The following is a 17,846-nucleotide window of genomic DNA, read 5'->3' on the forward strand; positions in this document are numbered from 1 at the left end:
ATAAAACATAATAAAATAATTCAGACTCTGTCTCCTCGACAAACCTGCTCTCTCCACCTGAGGACGGCTGCTTGCGTTGTGGCAGAAACGTCGTGAGAATTATTTAATTATGTTTTATTTTTATTATTTTATTATTTCCATTTTACGTGACTTTACCGAAAGAACCAAGAAGATGAAGCCCTGCAGTCACGAAAGCTTTAAATCGAAAAAAAAAGCTGTCTTACTCAGCAGAAAGGCTGAACAAGACAAGGAAGGAACCTAACACTTTGGCCAATTTCAGTGTCACCTTAATTACCTATTTTCCATTAGGTCATAATGCCCTAAAACCTTTATGGGGCATCAGTGAGACTTCAACTATTAAACCTGAAAAACTGCATGGGTGGAAAAAACATTCATGAACCAAAAGGTCACGTGGCCACATGACCTGTGCATGTACTGTGCGTGGGTGTGTATATGGGTATGAGCAGGCTACCGCTACGCTAACGTTTTGACCACAGCGTACGACTGCATCAGATGCTTATCCCGCATTCTGCACACTGGCACGGAGGCACAGAGGAGCCTGCAGCGGAAATCGATGGTAAAGATTAACTCAAAAGCAGAGCCGCAATCTCTGCCACCTCGCCGCTGTAATTCAGGGCAGGAGAGGGTCATATCCTGGAGGACTTATTTCCTAAGCATACCGACTGTAAATTTTAGAAATATATACTTACACGTTGCAAGCACACACACACATTACACACACACCGTATTTTGTTTCTCCCCATATGCACGAAAAAACAAATTGCCGATGAACAATTTTCCATTGCGGCTTCTATATTATCTAGAATTCCACTGAAAAACAATGCCGTTATGAAGATTACCCAAGCCAATCTCCACCACACAAGCAAGTCTCGCCAGGGCTAGAGTGCTATTACGGTGATGTATGGCACACAGACTTCCCGGCCTATCCAATTTTCAGGTTAAACAATGTCCCCTCAACGGAGATGACATTGTAGTGATACTAGTCTGTTGCTTAGATGCAAGAGTGTGTGTGTGTATGGCGGTACAGTGCATATCTGTGCAGCAGTGTAGGAGGTATGCCTGTGTGTGTGGCGGTGTAGTGATTTGCACACTTGTATAACACTGGTCACACTTTTTATGGCATAAGGTATTCCAACGGTTTTAATGTAATTTTGGGGTGCCGATTCCAAATCTGGCATCAGTTTTTTAGATATCAAATATTGCATTTTCAATAAAAACTGCAGAAGAAAAATATAAAATAAATGTGGATATCTACATAAAATGATATTATAAACACACTATCCTAAAAATACAGCACCATATTTCAACACTAAAGCAGTCACTGACTCGCAACAACTTGCAATCATAAGTGACAAGAGTTAATTTCGGGTAAAATCAATGATAATGGGGTATGCCGATAGCATAAAAATGAGATGTGATAGAGCAAATCTGAGATCAGATTTGGAATCAGCACCCTGAAATTAGTCTAAAACAGCTGCAAAAGTCCAGGCCAGAAAAAAAAACTTTTTTTTGTTGACCAGTGTTATCCTTGCTACAAACAACATCAGTGGCAAGTGACATCTGAAGCTTGATCTTCTTGGTTCTTTGGGTAAAGTCACGTAGAAGGGAAATAATAAAATAATAAAAATGAAACATAAAATACAATTCTCACGACGTTTCGGCCACAACGCAAGCAGCCGTCCTCAGGTTAAGAACAGGTCTGTCGACAAGACAGAGTCTCGACAGACCTGTTCTTCACCTGAGGACGGCTGCTTGCGTTGTGGCCGAAACGTCGTGAGAATTGTATTTTATAATGTTTTATTTTAATTGTATTATTTCCCTTCTACGTGACTTCACCGAAAGAACCAAGAAGATGAATCCCTCCAGTCACGAAAGCTTCAAATCGAAATCTGAAGCTTGATAACATGTCCACTGTGGAGATGGAGCAGTGAACATGAGCTCGTGTGCAGGACATCGGTGGACTGCTGTTTCGCGGAAGCATGAGAAGGCAACAGCTTTTGGAGGCATTCATCCAGCAGTGGGCAGATTATTGCTGATGACATTCAATCATCATTCAATATAAGAGAAAAAAAACAATATTGAACATAACACAACACACGGCGCTGTTAGGAACGAAACGGGCAGTGCAATACATTAATTGGCTGAAAGCTGCATATGGGCACATGCTGGGTACAAAACGCACCACACATCTGGCTGGGCCCTATCTATTATGGATGACCTCAAAGAAATGCCACATTTATTTAACCCTAGCAACACTAACATCAAGTGATTTCCGAGCCATAGCAACGCCAGCTCTTACCACCCCCCCCCCCCCCCAATGTATAGTATTAACAATGTATAATGTGCCTTTTCTTTCCCTCGATTTACCTCGGTAGTTTCAAGGATGGCACCCACCGAGTAACGCTCATATGAACCCAGCAGCCAAATGAAGGAATAGGCAAAGACATATGCCGAATGTGAGAGAGAGAGAACAAGGAAATAGTTAACATTCAAAATATTGACTCATTATATAGCCTTGCTGAACCCTCAGTTCATTTTCAGGAGGACCCTTCTTGGTAATGTTTGACCCTTGCATTCTTGAACTGTTTTTCTAATTTATGTATGTAGGGCATGAAAAAGCTGGAGACTCTGGGGGCAAAAAACCCACACAACATGACGTGAGAACACTCAGACTCGACGCAGTTGTCATGTACAATCATGTGCATGGTCTGATTGGCATTGGCACCTAGCCAATTGTCATTAAATCTGCCATGCAAGCTGCCTTGTCAGAAGACCCGTCAAACTAGCCGATAATATATATTTAAGATACTCATCGTTAATAGATCACAGCTTTTTATCAATCCACTGATGGAGGTCTTCACCTCCACATACTCTTATGGAAAGGAATCTGAATCAGGTCATCGGTTTCATAGCGCAGTGCGCTAACCGCTCAGGCACCGTTCCCACTGGTTCAAAATAAGGAAACATAAGTGCAGCTTCTTGATAAAATAACGTTTGACTTGCGGGAATTTTTCCACGAACGCACGACATTTTTTGGCAATTTTACACAATGCTGGGGAGTTACAGAACATAACATGGGTAACATGGTTGTGACATTTTAACATCACAATTTGCATTTCTATGTTGAACTTCTTTCGCACCGTACGTGGCCAAACGTTGCTAAACTTGGCACAAGTTTAAAAGTATGTTTTTTTGTAGAACCATATTTACTGTTAAAAAAGAAAATCGCTAAATCAGCTTTCGTTAACCCCTTGAACTACAGTTTCCATGGTAGCGTGATGCACACCAACACCCACGCGCCCAAATTTTATGGCTGCACAACACGCAATGGGCGATGCTCACCAAAGCTTCGCTTCGCTCGTTGGTCTACTTTACGGTTCACACTGCCAGCATTTTATTTCACCTCCTGACGTGCGGCGATCCGAGTGCCCCCTTGCTGCAATTTTTAGCGCCCGCTGGGGTCGGTTGGACCCACAACAGATTGCCCCCACCCCGCCCCCCCCGAGCTGCGATAAATGGAACCCTTGAAACAAAAAGCCACGCTTTTGATGACAAGGTCATTAAGAGCGCCGTGACCCCACGGCACGGCCGTGGTTACTTACAGCCTGTAGGTCGTTCAATCAGTGCCGCGTGACCGCGTACAGTAGAGATGGAAGCATTTTTAAAAGTCTTCGTTCACAACGTGCGTTGCTCATTTGCAATACTGTGATGACGCTATGGTGAGCACTGATGCTAACCAACTGGGAAAGGATAAAGCAGACAATCTTTTTTTTACAATGATGTCAATGAATAATAATGAACGGGATAAAAGTGGTGGATATGTTTTTCCAAGTCCACTTCTTAACCAAACATTTTGCAGATACACCTCATCATTATATTACTGTTACCATATAACAAATATACAATCAAGCCATACAAAGCTTTGGAGCAAAACCTGTTGGCAATTGCCTATTAAACCTGGAATGGTACATTTTGAATAGTGGGACCAGTAACACCCCCCCACACCCACTGCTTCAGGTACCAATTTTAGGTTGAGTCAACCTAGTTTCAGATAACTCATACCATACAGTTGTGTATACTCTTTGATTTTATCGGTAAAGTCACGTAGGTAAAAAAAGGAAAATAAATTAAATCACGACGTTTCGGAGGCTACACAAGCTTCCGTCTTCAAGTATAACCGTCACAGCAAAATGTATTTTCCTTTTTTCACCTATGTGACTTTACCGAAAAAACCAAAGAGTATGGACCCTTGCAGTCACGAAAACTTCAAATCTAGAAACATATAATTGTGCACTGACCACGAATCGAACCTGGGTGGGTCACTGGGATCAATATACAGCATGCTCAATAGCAAGATGGGTGTCCCACCAAGCACTCGCAGTACGGGACAACGCACATATCACGAATGTGCTGTCAACGCAGATATACTTTGCATGGCGACTATTTTAGGAGAGTGCAATTTTTGGAAGCGGGGAAGAGCATACCTTATCACAAATATAATCATCTCAAATACAGAACAAGGTTGGATGGGTCAGAGTTTATAACCCCTGACCCCCTGAACATCAGAGGGTTAATACTGAGTACAATCTTTATACAAAATGTTAAACAAATGTCCCCTTACACCATTGGAACCTCATTTGCCAGTAAAAAAATATAATTGTTTTTTTTTACCCTTCTATCTGGCGCCTTTTGGCGTCATCTGGTCCAACCCGTGTGAGACTAGGCTCTAAGGAAAGCTGTATCGGGTGTGGACCAATAAACTTCAAGGACAGTGCACATTATCAGAGTTATGTTTTTTGTTTGCATTATGACTGCAGGTATTGTGGTCTATGCAAACATGACTCCTTGTAAAAAAGGTGTCAGTTTTGTTGCCAGATAGAAGGGTAAAAAAACAATTATCAAATATCCCCTTCTCCACCTCAAACATTAATGACAATGTGGCACGAGTTAATGACAGCACCGGATTACAGCAATCGTCCAGTTAAAAGCTACCCACACAACAGGCACACACATCTGGCGTGGCCCACTGCTGCCTGATTATTTTTAGTATTTAAAAAAATGTAATGGTGTGTACAGGTAGTGACACCGCCACCTGCTCACCTCACCTCCGCCACCTGGTATGGACTCTCTCCATGTGACAGGCATAATGGAGATGTGAGACACGATGATGTGCACACTGTTCCGCACAGAGACAGACATGAAGAGGACGACTTTTGATGAATACACACGGCGCGCAAATATAGCACAGAAACAAAGTTGATTTACGCCGGCTTTTATCCACCACACGTTTTGGTCATTTATGGCGAATGGAACTTGCTGCATTGGGTCTCTTCCTCACATGCACAGCTGTGTAGCGCAACTGAAATTCGTCAAAATAATACATCATACGTGTCAAGCAGTGGAAGAGGGAAAAAATCTATACGAGTGCAGCAACAATTGCTCTACACTCTTCATCATCCGTTCGCATTACAAAAATGTTTTCGGAGCAGTTAACTTGAAAAGCAAACAAAACGCTCAAAAGAGCAGAGGGCAACGTTTATAAGCCCTGGGTGTTTTACTGATGGCGCTTGACACTCTTCTAAAATACTTTGGAAGAAAATTGGTTGTTCAGGAATTGCACAAATTTACTTTGTTTTAATGCCGAGCAAAGGACCAGGCCTTGTCACGCTTCAATTGTCTCGCCTTCGAGTTAAAAAGCTCAAGACAGTAATCGATCCCAATTGAAAAAACATTTATTTCAAATTTAGAAATAGGTTTTCAGATCAATGCTCATTGATAAGAGCTAAGTGGAAATAGATTTGTGCAATGAATTCAGTCGCCAATTGTTTTCTCTCCCCCCACCCCCCCCCCCGTCAATACTATATATTAACTTATTTATAGGACTTCTGCAAAAAAACCCGTCAAAAATTGTAACACAAGGAAACCAAAGACAAGTTACACCATACTGGCATCTGAACCCTGTGGGACTTCCAGCATAGACTACACACCGTGACGACGACGAGCCACGTGTCTGGGTGTGACATTGATGCCCGAGCTGGAACAATGAATTCTCGCAATTCAGGCTTCCAATATTATTTTTCAACATTGCGGTGAACGGTAGCATCTTGGTAGCGTAAATCTAGGCATCGAAGTGTATTCACTCTTACGCGCATGATAGGATGCTTGAATTAAGAGTTGAAGAGTCACTATTAAGAGTTGAAACGATACTTCAATCTACCCATACTTTACACAAAGTGCTCATCAGGTTTGCAAGCATCTGCGTAATCAGGTAAGATTCATAAAATACAAATGAGCTGAATTAACCAACCACTGCAAGGAATAGTATAGGGTAAAGAAACATGCAATGGACACATTTTGTTCTGCTGGATTAAGATCTACTGCATGCTGCCAAACATTTATAACTGCTGTTTTTTCCAGATAACATATAAACAATATGTAAAGTGCTTGCAATCAGGGCCTGTGGCGTTTATTACAGAGTATTTGCAAAAAAGTCTGGATTTTATTTACAATCTATTGCTGATGATCTATGTAGAATTCCACCACCTGCTTCCCTGCCTGTTCCTCATTTGATTCCTTTACCTACTCCCCCTAAAATTCACATTAGAATGCACAGCATTTTTAAATCCCATCGAGTCTGAAAGTTTAAAATGCATTATAAATATCACCATCTGTTGATAAATGGCTCATGGAGACAAATAGCCAATCTTGTCCACAATTGAACGAGATTTTTCCTTCGCACACCACCGCCAAGCGTAGCGCTTCCGCTGACAAAAAGCCATTTAGCGAAGATGGTAGCCACTTCATTTTGAAAACGCTAACTTGAGTGGGCCGATTATTAGGTCTCGGAGGCTGTGTAAACTTAATGTTCCATACAGCATAATATTTTTAAGGCAGCGAGAGAGATAATACAGAAGGGGCTGGGATCAGTAACCGGGGAGGAGGAGGAGGGGGGGGGAGATTTTAAAACACAAGCATCGCAATGCGTGTAAACGTATCACAATGCGAATCTGCTCACTGATAGATATTGCCACAGATGAAGGTGAAAAGGGACTCAAGAGATATCTCCAAAAATGCAGAGTGGCGGCAGATAGGAGAGAGCAGCATGCTCTAGTACCATCTGCCGAGATGGGTCTAACAGCAGCACGATAGGTTACATAACCGTCATGGAGCGCAAGCGGTTGACTGCGCCATTTTTCCTGTCGGCCTCAAGATTCGTGATGGTTCATTGATTAGCAGATTGACTGCTTAATTTTACACAGGGGAACGGTTACGCATGCGTGCATGCAAAGGGTCGGCAGGGCACTTAATGGCCATGACGGTGCAGTGTCCGAATGTTGGTTCAACCTCATTTAGGGCAATACGGTGCAATACCTACCGGGTCGATTCTATCTCACAGCATGGCGCTGGCATAACGGTACGGTATGCGGAACAGGGATGCTATGAGAATCGACGTAAACAGCATTTAATGCTACCTCACGGGACGTTAAAACATCGATTGGGGTTGTGTAGGAGGCAGCATGGCAAGTAGTTGTTATAACCAATATAATAGGAGATTGAGTTATTTCCTCGTAAGTGGCAGTTTTCTCGGGGCGACTGCTTTCCTCCACATTATTTTTAATTCACGGACCCAATATCTGACGTAAGCCCCTCGTGAAAAGAGGTTTTAAATTCATAGCGAAGCATTCCCAGGTGAATAAGAATTATTAACATCATTATTATTTGTCAGAAAGCACTTAGACCGGGAAGGGACGTTCCTATATTTTATTTAGCATCCAAAGGCAAGCAGGCTCAGAATGTGCTCCTCGTTTCACAAGTTGCACAAGTGTGATGCTGTGAACAAAGCACTTAAGAGACACTCCACTACACTCACTCAAATCTGTTCCCTCTTATTTGCCATTAAAGTGTCGCACCCATCCAAAACAGAAAAACTGATTTTGAAAGCTACCGTACAGCATTGCTGTAATCACCAACTATTATGGAAAAGCCAGCTCGAAAGGGCTTCAGAGTCAACCCAGGTACAGTATTTGTGAAAGCTCCGCCAAGGAAAGCTGTAACCAGATGCAATTGATCTTGCTTACACATGGGTGTCCCCGGATAGGACGCAAGGAGAAGCGGTATAGGTTTCTGAAAGCATCATAGTGATAGCGACACTGCAGTTTCTCATTCAGACTAAACGGGAGCAGCCAGGGCATGGGGTAAAATAAAGGGACTCGCTCAAGCCAAATTGAGACGTTTCTCCAGGAAAATCAATTAAATAATGAAATCTCTTTTGTTCAGTCTCATCCAGTGCGTAGCATTCGTTTACACCGCAAATGTGCAGAACGACTCCATAGAGAATTGGCATCAATCGTAAATATTTGATTCACAAAAAACACAATTATAGCGCGAGCATAATGATCGATTTTAATAGATCAATGAACAATCAATTATATACACTGCTCTTAGAATTAGATAAGTTTGTTTGAAATTGTTGGCAGTAGTTGAAGATGCTGCCACCCATCGGGTCCTAAAAGTTAAGAGCAATGGGGAGTCCCGCATGAGAGTGACATGCCAGGATGTGCTACCAGGACCCCAGAACTTGTAAATTTGAGGCTACAATTGGGCACTCCTGTATGAATTGTGAGCATTGTTTTAGACTTCAGGGGGCCAAGCCAGACACAGGATGGTGTTGAAGATCATGATTAACATGCTAACAGATAATTCTATTTTTGCTTACCGTTTCCAAATGTAAGATGACCAATTGTCTGCAGCAAGAATAGCTGTTGACGTCAGATTTACAATATTTTTTAAACAGTCCTCAATTGGTATTATAAGTACCAATCAATGCCCCCCAACTAGGAGACTAATGTTCGTTTGCAGGCCAGGTGCTAAGTTACCTTCTGCCCAAAGGGGACAGCTGCCATTGCGGGTGCCCTTTCAACATTATAAAGATGAGATTTGATCTTGACTTAAAGCTTTCGTTACTGCAGGAATTCATCAAGATGCCTCGGCGTATAAGGTGCTATATCAGACACAAATCACTATCATCATCTTCTTCTTCTGACGTCAATGTGAAGCAACAACTATAATGTTACACTGAAGTAAATGAGCCAGATAATAGCATCAAGAGTCCTGGAGTCCATCACTTTGATGCCTCCATCATATTTGTGAATAGGGCATTGAGTTGTTATACATTCCATGGTCTGTTCTGGGTCACCACGGTCGCACACCGTAGAGTTTTTAATTTTCCATTTGTGCATCTCGTATACACATGGTTTGTGCAGATGCAGTTTAGGGCTGCCAATCGGCTTGTCCACCATTATTATAGTTGCTCATAGCATACAATCATTGCTTTTTTCAAAGTAATTTTGTCCTGATATTTCAGACATTTCTTGATTCGATGGTGACCTATTTTACTTACTTTGTCATCTGCCAATGGGAAAATTGTTGGCTACATTTAGCTCACGCAGGAAGGGAATTTTCCTAGAGCGCTATAGTGGAGAACACGTGCACATGGACAAGTTTCATGGAAACGTTTCCTCAATGTGGAACAGATTGGCTGCTTGGGCAATGCCACTCGCAGAGAACAAAGTCTGCATAAATGAAATTTCACGAACACCACTGGAATGAAACTGGAAGCCACACTAGCATGTATAATTCAGACTCCCACAACTTTCACAACATTCAGCAGGGATCCACCTTCCACGCTGAGGTTTAAGCTTTCCACAATGCACAGTTGTATTATTGAAAATACCAAACATTGTATACGATATGATCACAAAGCATTAATAATCCAGTGCATCTTGTGATGTTTTCATTCTACTGGGACGAAAGCATGAAGTGCTTTTTTCTAGCTCGCTTCCATAACTCAGCTGCTTAACACATTAATTCATCACAACTATAATATGAAAGGCTCTACAGTAATGCAATGGTTGTGAGGATAACCCATACGTTTATTTAATTGCAAAATGCTGCGTGATTTTTTTTCTAAAGCTTTACTCAATGGCTTTGCATAAATGCCTTATTCTAGATTTTTGTGCAAAACTTAAAATAAACAAACTAAAAACAGCCAGACAGTAGCAGGCAAAACTTAATTTCAGCCTTGCTTGGCTTAACTAATGAGGAAGATGAGCTCTGCCCGATTCCATCATCTTTGCTCAACATGCACAACCCATGATAAAAAAAGCATTATGAATGCACGAACTATTAATATGACGACGCGATGAGGAGTTTGGCATTAAAAAAGATAAATTCCCAAAAATGTGCTCAATGTCATCAGACATCACTCGCTAAGTATGGCTGAGCCTGGTTGATACTTGAACGGGTGACCAAAGGGCTTGCTAAGGCATCGCCAGGGTCGGGCTGCGAAGTGTAACCCAGGAGATGGCAGTTTTGAATGTCACCCCTTCGTATGCATTGGGTTTTCTCTGGATTTTCAGATTTTCTCAAGTATTGGTCAACTATCTCAAATTCAGGATTCTCCAGAAAAAGAGAGTACCGAAACTCATTGAGGCTTTCCTGGAAAACAAATTACTGTTATGGTGCTTACCGAGCGGACGTTATATATATGTGCCTACAAATTCGCTGGTGAAACGTAGCGTGTGTATAGGTCAGGTGCGATAACAATGTGATTACACCGCCGCGACTCCGTCTTCCACATCGCTCGCGATAGATGCGTGATTATGATACGAGGACATTACACAGCTTGTCCCCAGTGTAGGACGTGAGTGACACGGCAGAGAATAATGCGATGCAAGCTTTTGAAAAACAAGAAATCCACAAGATGAATTTAGAATAATACCAGTCACTTAAACAAATAAACAAATGACTTCCCTGGTGATGGTGGTGTGAAATATTTATTTCAAATACCCCTTTGAAATGTACACGTGAAAAAAAATGGGAACTGCACAGCCCAGTGTTTTCATGTAACAACTATAATAACTCAGTCAACCGTTACTCCATATTTTAGCTCGCAAGGAGCGCCATTGCCAAAAGCTTTATCATTCTCTCGTGGTCCGTCGTAAGGCAAAGCTAATGAAAAGTAGTTACTTTTTGTTGCAATGGATCTTTTAGCCAACAATGCCTAGACTTGGCATCAATGTGTTTTTTCAGGAGGATCCTGTTTACAAATGTTTTGGACAATTACATAACATAAATGGGCAAAGGTAGGTCAGCATCCTATTTGCTCTTGTTCTACAGGCCTTAGAGCCCTACAAACAGTAGCCTCATGCAAGCGATTATCTTTTCATGGTTAAACAACCTCTCCTCAAAATCCGCTGGATTACAGGAGTGACCAGCCCAACATAATTCATGTGATGCATGTTGACATTATGAATCGCCCAGCAATGAGAACCCAGCTGTGTTGTTTGTCAAAGCTATAGAGATCACACAAGACACTTTAGCAGCTTTCACAAGATGTTTGAAAGCGAGCCAAATAAATTGTCCGGAATTAATTGAACGTATCAGCACTAGCCCCAAGAATCCTTAAAATAAGATGGCCAAATCAAACAAATTACCCGTGATGTGCTCAATCAAAGCATATCTTGGAAGCCAAGCAGGTTTACCATTGGTATCTGAATTGGGGCACTGGTTAGTACTCGGATGAGAGAGTGCCTAAGAATACCACCTGCGGTAGGCTTGAGCTGCAAGGTAGTCAGGAAACTGCAAAGGATTCTCAAATATATTTTCTGGAGCGCTTCTAAAGTGTTTTTTTTCTCTTTCCCATAGCATGCATGGGTTTTTTTCCAGGTATACTCTGGTTTCTTCCACATGGGCCAAACACTCATACATGTAAATTGCCAAACATCCCAATGCAGAACCTTCACCACACTTAGTGAGGCTTCATAGTAAATGAGAACTTCCTGTTTTGAATTTGTTGAGGACAGATGTATGTCGAGCTGGGGGTTGTCTGTTCGAATAAAGTCATTTAAATCTCGTAACCAAATTCGCCATTTGGACTTCTCTTATCTCCACTTTAATATAGGGCACGACAAGCAGCTAAAAGGGATGACAGCCAATGGGCAAAAACAAGTGACAGAGTGTTACCGAAGAATAGAACACGACTCAAAGGTCGTCCACTGACAAAGTGAAGCGATGAAATCGGCTCATGTGCAGGTACTTGGGTGATTGTGACATTGTAGAACAGCGAGAGATGGACCGATTAAGACCAAAGATTATATTAGATACACAAAACCAGACCCATGTGCCTCGAGTGGGTGTTTGCGCCAGGGCGTCTTGACTCTGCACCTTGCCGTGTGAATAATTGTGGTGCTGAACCGTGCGATGCTATACAAGGCCAAGAGCTGCTCCTGTACTGTGCCGTGTTTTTGTTCAGCAATGCAGTGCTCAATTGCTGCCCGTGACATTGAACCCCAAGCACCCTTAGTCATTAGTGGAGTGCTCTTTAAGTTGGTGGCATTTTTTTTTTTATACGGGATGAATTTTTTTTTACTGTACGCTAAAGCCTAATAGAAAACATCAGCCGCGACCCTCACCAGGACAAGCGGATTGAGAAACGAACGAGCAATAAGTCGACATGCCTTTAATATCCAATATTTCCCAAGTTTACTTCTATGCTAATTCATGTTTAAACAATAAAGCAGCACCATTTTTTCGTACGCATTATCCACCATATGAAATTGGCACAAATGAAATGTAATTTTCTTAGGTATTAGTGAGTCCCGTCTCAATTTTCCAAAGCCTGAAACACCGGTGGATTGATGGGTGTTTATAGTTTGACACACGGTAAAGCACGTGATGAAGACACTCACGTGCCAGCAACGTACACTCATGCGTGCACATATACACAGACACAGCACATCCTCCCTCCCAGGCAAATCGATTTTATAAGTGTGGAAACACACAGGCATAAGACTCGTGCACTGTGCCCAACCAAAGTGTGGTGTGAAGCTGAGGCTAAATGAGACGGGAAGGAAATTGCATGTTGGGTAGAAAACAATGTTCGCTGAATAGTATTTCGGTAATAATACTAATTAACAATTATGAACATCCTTTTTACATAAGCTCACACCAAAGGCATTTTGCGAAATAACCAAATTGCACTGCCAATTTTTACATAGTGGCACTTCTGACATGAAATGAGTCTTCTCAAAACAGCGCACATTCATCCATATTAAATATGGAGATAAGTGCCGTGAGCAAGCAGCTCAAAGGACGGCACAGAATATGACGGTCTGGTGAAACCAGCGCTACGCATGACTGTCTCTCTAGTGCTGATGATAAAAGCACCATGTCAGATTCTGATGTAGGTGCAGCTAATTTAGGGGAGGCCCTGGTCAGGTTCAAAGCCATTATAATTAGTGTGGTTTTGAATTGAACCCAAGTTGTCAGGTTTATAATGCAGTGCGCTCCCTACTATTCCAACACTTTGACATGTACGAGGAAAGACAACGACTCTCCATAGAGCCACACAGGCTGTTAAAGCAAGTGCTGTTTGCAAGTATCTATCAAGTCAGACAAAGCGCACAAGGGAGAGTTTTTTTTTATTGGATGCAATTGTGAACAATAGCCATATCAGACATGAGTGCATCTAATCGGCATAATCATTCGTTCACTGTGGTCAGCATCACTCATGACCACTTTCATTTCCCCAGTGCCAATGTATCCTCACCCTACTTATTAAAAGCCAAGCAAACCTAGGGGAGGCCCAGTCGTAGTTACCACTCTTCATTAATATTAGCCTTGGCTGGGAATTGAACACAGGAGATCGGGTTCGTAGCACAGTGCAATAGCTACTACACCACTCCTCTCACACACACACAAACAGGCACACACCCTCATTATGCCGACTTAAAAATATAAATGGCACAAAAAACCATAAAGCACAGGCCGACACCATGAGTGGGAAGACATACAACTGGCAGAAACACTAAGTAGGGACCAATTTCCACTCATTCACCCCTGGGAATCAACCAATTAAGCAAGCGGGCAATAAACATGCACTGGTGCAGTGTGGTAGAAAGTTATTTTCTGCATCGGGGTTGGTTGCAGAGGGCGGCGGTGCCGATGAAATCCCTTCCCTTGTCGACAGGAGCCCCAAGGCCATGTCCATCGAGGCTGACAATCTAAGCCCACAACACATTTGCTCTGACTCACATACGATATCACGTTTACGAGTCCTCATACATGTATCAAAAAAACTAATGCCCACTTTTACAGGCGAGAGTTTGACATTGACGACTGTACTTGGGAGTTGACAGTGTTTGGGCCCTTAAAAAAAAATCTGGTCCCGGTCATAGGAATTCAATAAAAATGTGGAATTAAATTAACACGTCTGGCCCCTGTCATAAAATTGATGAGCACTTCCCCATTCCTTGTTTCTGTATGGAAACTATTAGACATATTTGATTGAAGAATTATACTTCAAAAATGCAACATGCCATAATGTAACAAGTGTTATGTGAAGCCACCTGGTGAAAGGATTTTCTTTTAAAAATGCAATAACCAACTGAAGGTTATGAAAGGCATATCACAGATGAGCATCTGTGATAAATGATCCAAAATAATTATTTATTCTTTAAAGGTCAACGCACGTAAAAAGCATTAGGATGGACGGGTCTATTTGTAATTATACTAAGGCATTTTAAATACGATTTTATCTTTTTTAAAAATCTTCCAATTTAGGTGAAAGATTTAAAGGGTAAACCTTTGTCTGAATATCTAAACATATTTTAAATAGACCTTTAAGTAAGCATAACAAATGTATTGACAACTCATCCCACCCAAAACCACAAATGCAAGGTATTCTTGAACCATTACATTTCACCTAATCAATACATCTATGCTCTGTGGAGAACACCCAAAGGCTGCATACAGTCACGCACAGTACGTTACATTTGCTCTACACATCTTTGTTGGAAAACAATGAACGGAGAACAGACGTGCAGACATCCCAGGAAAATAACATTTTCAGTTCTACGTCAATCCACTGGTGGGTGGGGTTGTATGACCATACTTCACCACAGTGGTCACTTCCCAGTTTGTAAAGTGGAAGGGGGGCTCAGAAACAATTCAGATATTACTCGCCACTGATGTTAGTTAGCCATGGTAACGACATAAAACTCAGTGCTTAACGAGTTCACAGCGTAGTGCGTGTGGATACGTGCGCCGCTGCTCCCACTCCAAGAACAAAAGTAACCTCCAAATTTGATGAGTATTACTACACTGACATAGCGATGTCGAGAGCAACACACACGAGGGTAGGGACGCGCGTGGTCAGACGTGAAAACAATTACTCTCCGGACATTGACCACAGACACATCAAATTCCCGCACACACAAGGCCACACATAGGAGCCAGGGCAACAAGCCAGGCTGTGGGTGGCGCTGTGAAGCACAAATTTACGACTGCAATGAATACCCCACAGCGATTGACTTGCCTCTTGGAAACGCTGGGTTTATTTGAATCCGATTGCACTCTAATATGTGCATGCGCCAATTGCACGCCGAGGTGACCTGCCCTTATTTGTCTTCATTCAATGTACATACACGTGACGGTGACAGTAAAGGCTGGGCTTTTAATATTCAATACGACTGACTTCATAAGGCCACGCTTGTTAATGTCTAATAGGTCTCCATGGGGCTGTACTTGCTGATGTGGAATTAAAACTCAGTGGAGCTTATTCACATACATCGGTTTACACAGAAATAAACATTGTTGTACAGCCTTACAGTTTAATCGTAGTAAAAATTCTGGATAAGCGAGTCGTCAACGTCGTGGTGTTAATTTGACCGCACCGTAACCACGCTGGGTCAGCGAGGTGGGTGGCGCAGATGCGTTGCTCACGGTTTATTCCATTTTCAGCAATTACAAGGGTAGTACAATAACAACAAAGTGTTGAAAATGTATTACCGTGCTCCACGAAGCTAATCTTCAAAAATGGTCATTCACAATCGTGGGAAATTGCACATTCTTGTGACAGGTCCTGGTCTCATTCCTTTGAGGCCCACACGCATGAGATGACCAAAATCTCGTTTTTCCACTTAAGTAACATAGCTGCTCGACTTAAACATATGCCGTCCCATCCTGACTCTGAGAGGCTGGTGCGTGCCTTTATTTCATAAAGGTTGAAGAATTATTACAATGCCTTGCTTGCTGGAATATCAAAAAAAAAATTAAATAGACTACAATATCTTCTTGGTTCTTTCGGTAAAGTCACGTAGAAGGGAAATAATAAAATAATAAAAATAAAACATAATAAAATAATCATCACGACGTTTCGGCCACAACGCAAGCAGCCGTCCTCAGATGAAGAACAGGTCTGTCGGTAAGACAGCGTCTGAATGAAACGCCACCAGGCTATTATTTCCCTTCTACGTGACTTTACCGAAAGAACCAAGAAGATGAATCCCTGCAGCCACGAAAGCTTTAAATCGAGACTACAATATATAACAAATTCGGCTGCCCGGGTTTTAAATCAGATCTATTACTCCAATTATTTTCCTCCCTGCGCTGGTTTCCCCCTGTAGTGTACAATAGATTTCAAGATTCTTCTTCTCACGTTTAAGGCCTTGAATGAGCTGGCTCCTAAAATATCTCCCCGATCTGCTAACGTTTTATATTCCACTATGAAAACTTACACCTGCCGATCCTGGTCTATTCATTATTTCCTAAGACCAGACTTTGTTCTATGAACTAGGGAGCTTTTTTGCAGTCAGGCTCTGTGATTGTGAAATTCCCTTCCTCGGTCCACGAGTCGATTTTTGAAATCGCGTCTTAAAACTAACCTTTATGCAAAGCTCATTTGCAAATTGCGCTATAGAAACCCGAGTTTAATAGTATCATCGTTATTATTATCACCCACACGACAAACGATGACTGCTGTCCCATATAGTATATGGTGCCAATTTTATTGCCCCTTAGACTGGGTATGATGACGAGGATGATGGAGTTGAGTAAAGCCTGCAAAGGAATTTGCACTTTGGGTCTCATCGCCTGCTGCTCTAACCATCTTTGTCATCAGCCATGATCAACCCACTGCTGGATTGAAGGGCTCCCTCCCCCAAACCATTGGCTCGCGATGATGTTGCTGCTCTTAAGAATTGAGCTACAATAACGCTCCCAACAATAACGCAAGTTAGTCAAATTATGATATCAACAATGATAATTGACATGTATATCGAAACGTATTATTGGGTCTTTCGGTAAAGGTCACGTAGATGGGTTCAAAGAAAATAACAAAGAATATCGACGAGACTTACCGAAAGACCCAAGAATATGAATTCCTTTAAGTCAAGATTTATATCGAAACAGATTATTAGAATGTGCAGTTAATCAATGCTTTCAAAACGTTTAAGTATTACATGTAGAACGCCTGGTAAATGTAACAATTTATGAAGAAAACTCATCACAAAATAAGCTGAAGTGAGGTTATCTGCGTCGTTGACAAGCCGTGCCATACATCCACAGAGTGGCACAAAGCCAGCTGTCTTACACTGAACACGCTACAAATCGCCAACAGCAGCATGACGAGGCACTAGTCACTTGTATACATTATACAAATCAAGCAAAAGTAAAAAAAACAAAGTGTTGATGTTCGTGACAGTTACAAGGTAAATTCAGCCCAAACACTTTAATTCTAATCAAACCAGCAGCTACTTTGTTTTTTTGTGGTTTCCATTCAACATTAAAGCATCTAAGCTCTATCCCATATTCGTGTTGTTGTTGTTTATAAAGTCGTCGTCGTCGTTGTTATTCAAAAAAAAGACGTTTTAAATCGTCAACAACACATCCACAGCTACATCTCGCGTCACGCCAGCCCCTCTGCGACTAAAACACAGACGCACACACACAGGAGACGATCAGACACACGGCGGCGTTACGAGCCC

General features: G+C 41.9%; 1 protein-coding gene across 5 annotated transcripts in view; it reads right to left on the bottom strand.

Annotated features, from left to right (window-relative positions):
• LOC133344249 (protein 4.1-like) overlaps positions 1-17,846 on the bottom strand; it is a 62,487-nt gene that overhangs the window by 44,408 nt on the left and 233 nt on the right. The gene's annotated exons all lie outside the window — the stretch shown is intronic.

This window comes from Lethenteron reissneri, chromosome 19 (assembly GCF_015708825.2).
Source record: "Lethenteron reissneri isolate LAM-NWPU_2019-01 chromosome 19, ASM1570882v1, whole genome shotgun sequence".
NCBI lineage: Eukaryota > Metazoa > Chordata > Hyperoartia > Petromyzontiformes > Petromyzontidae > Lethenteron > Lethenteron reissneri.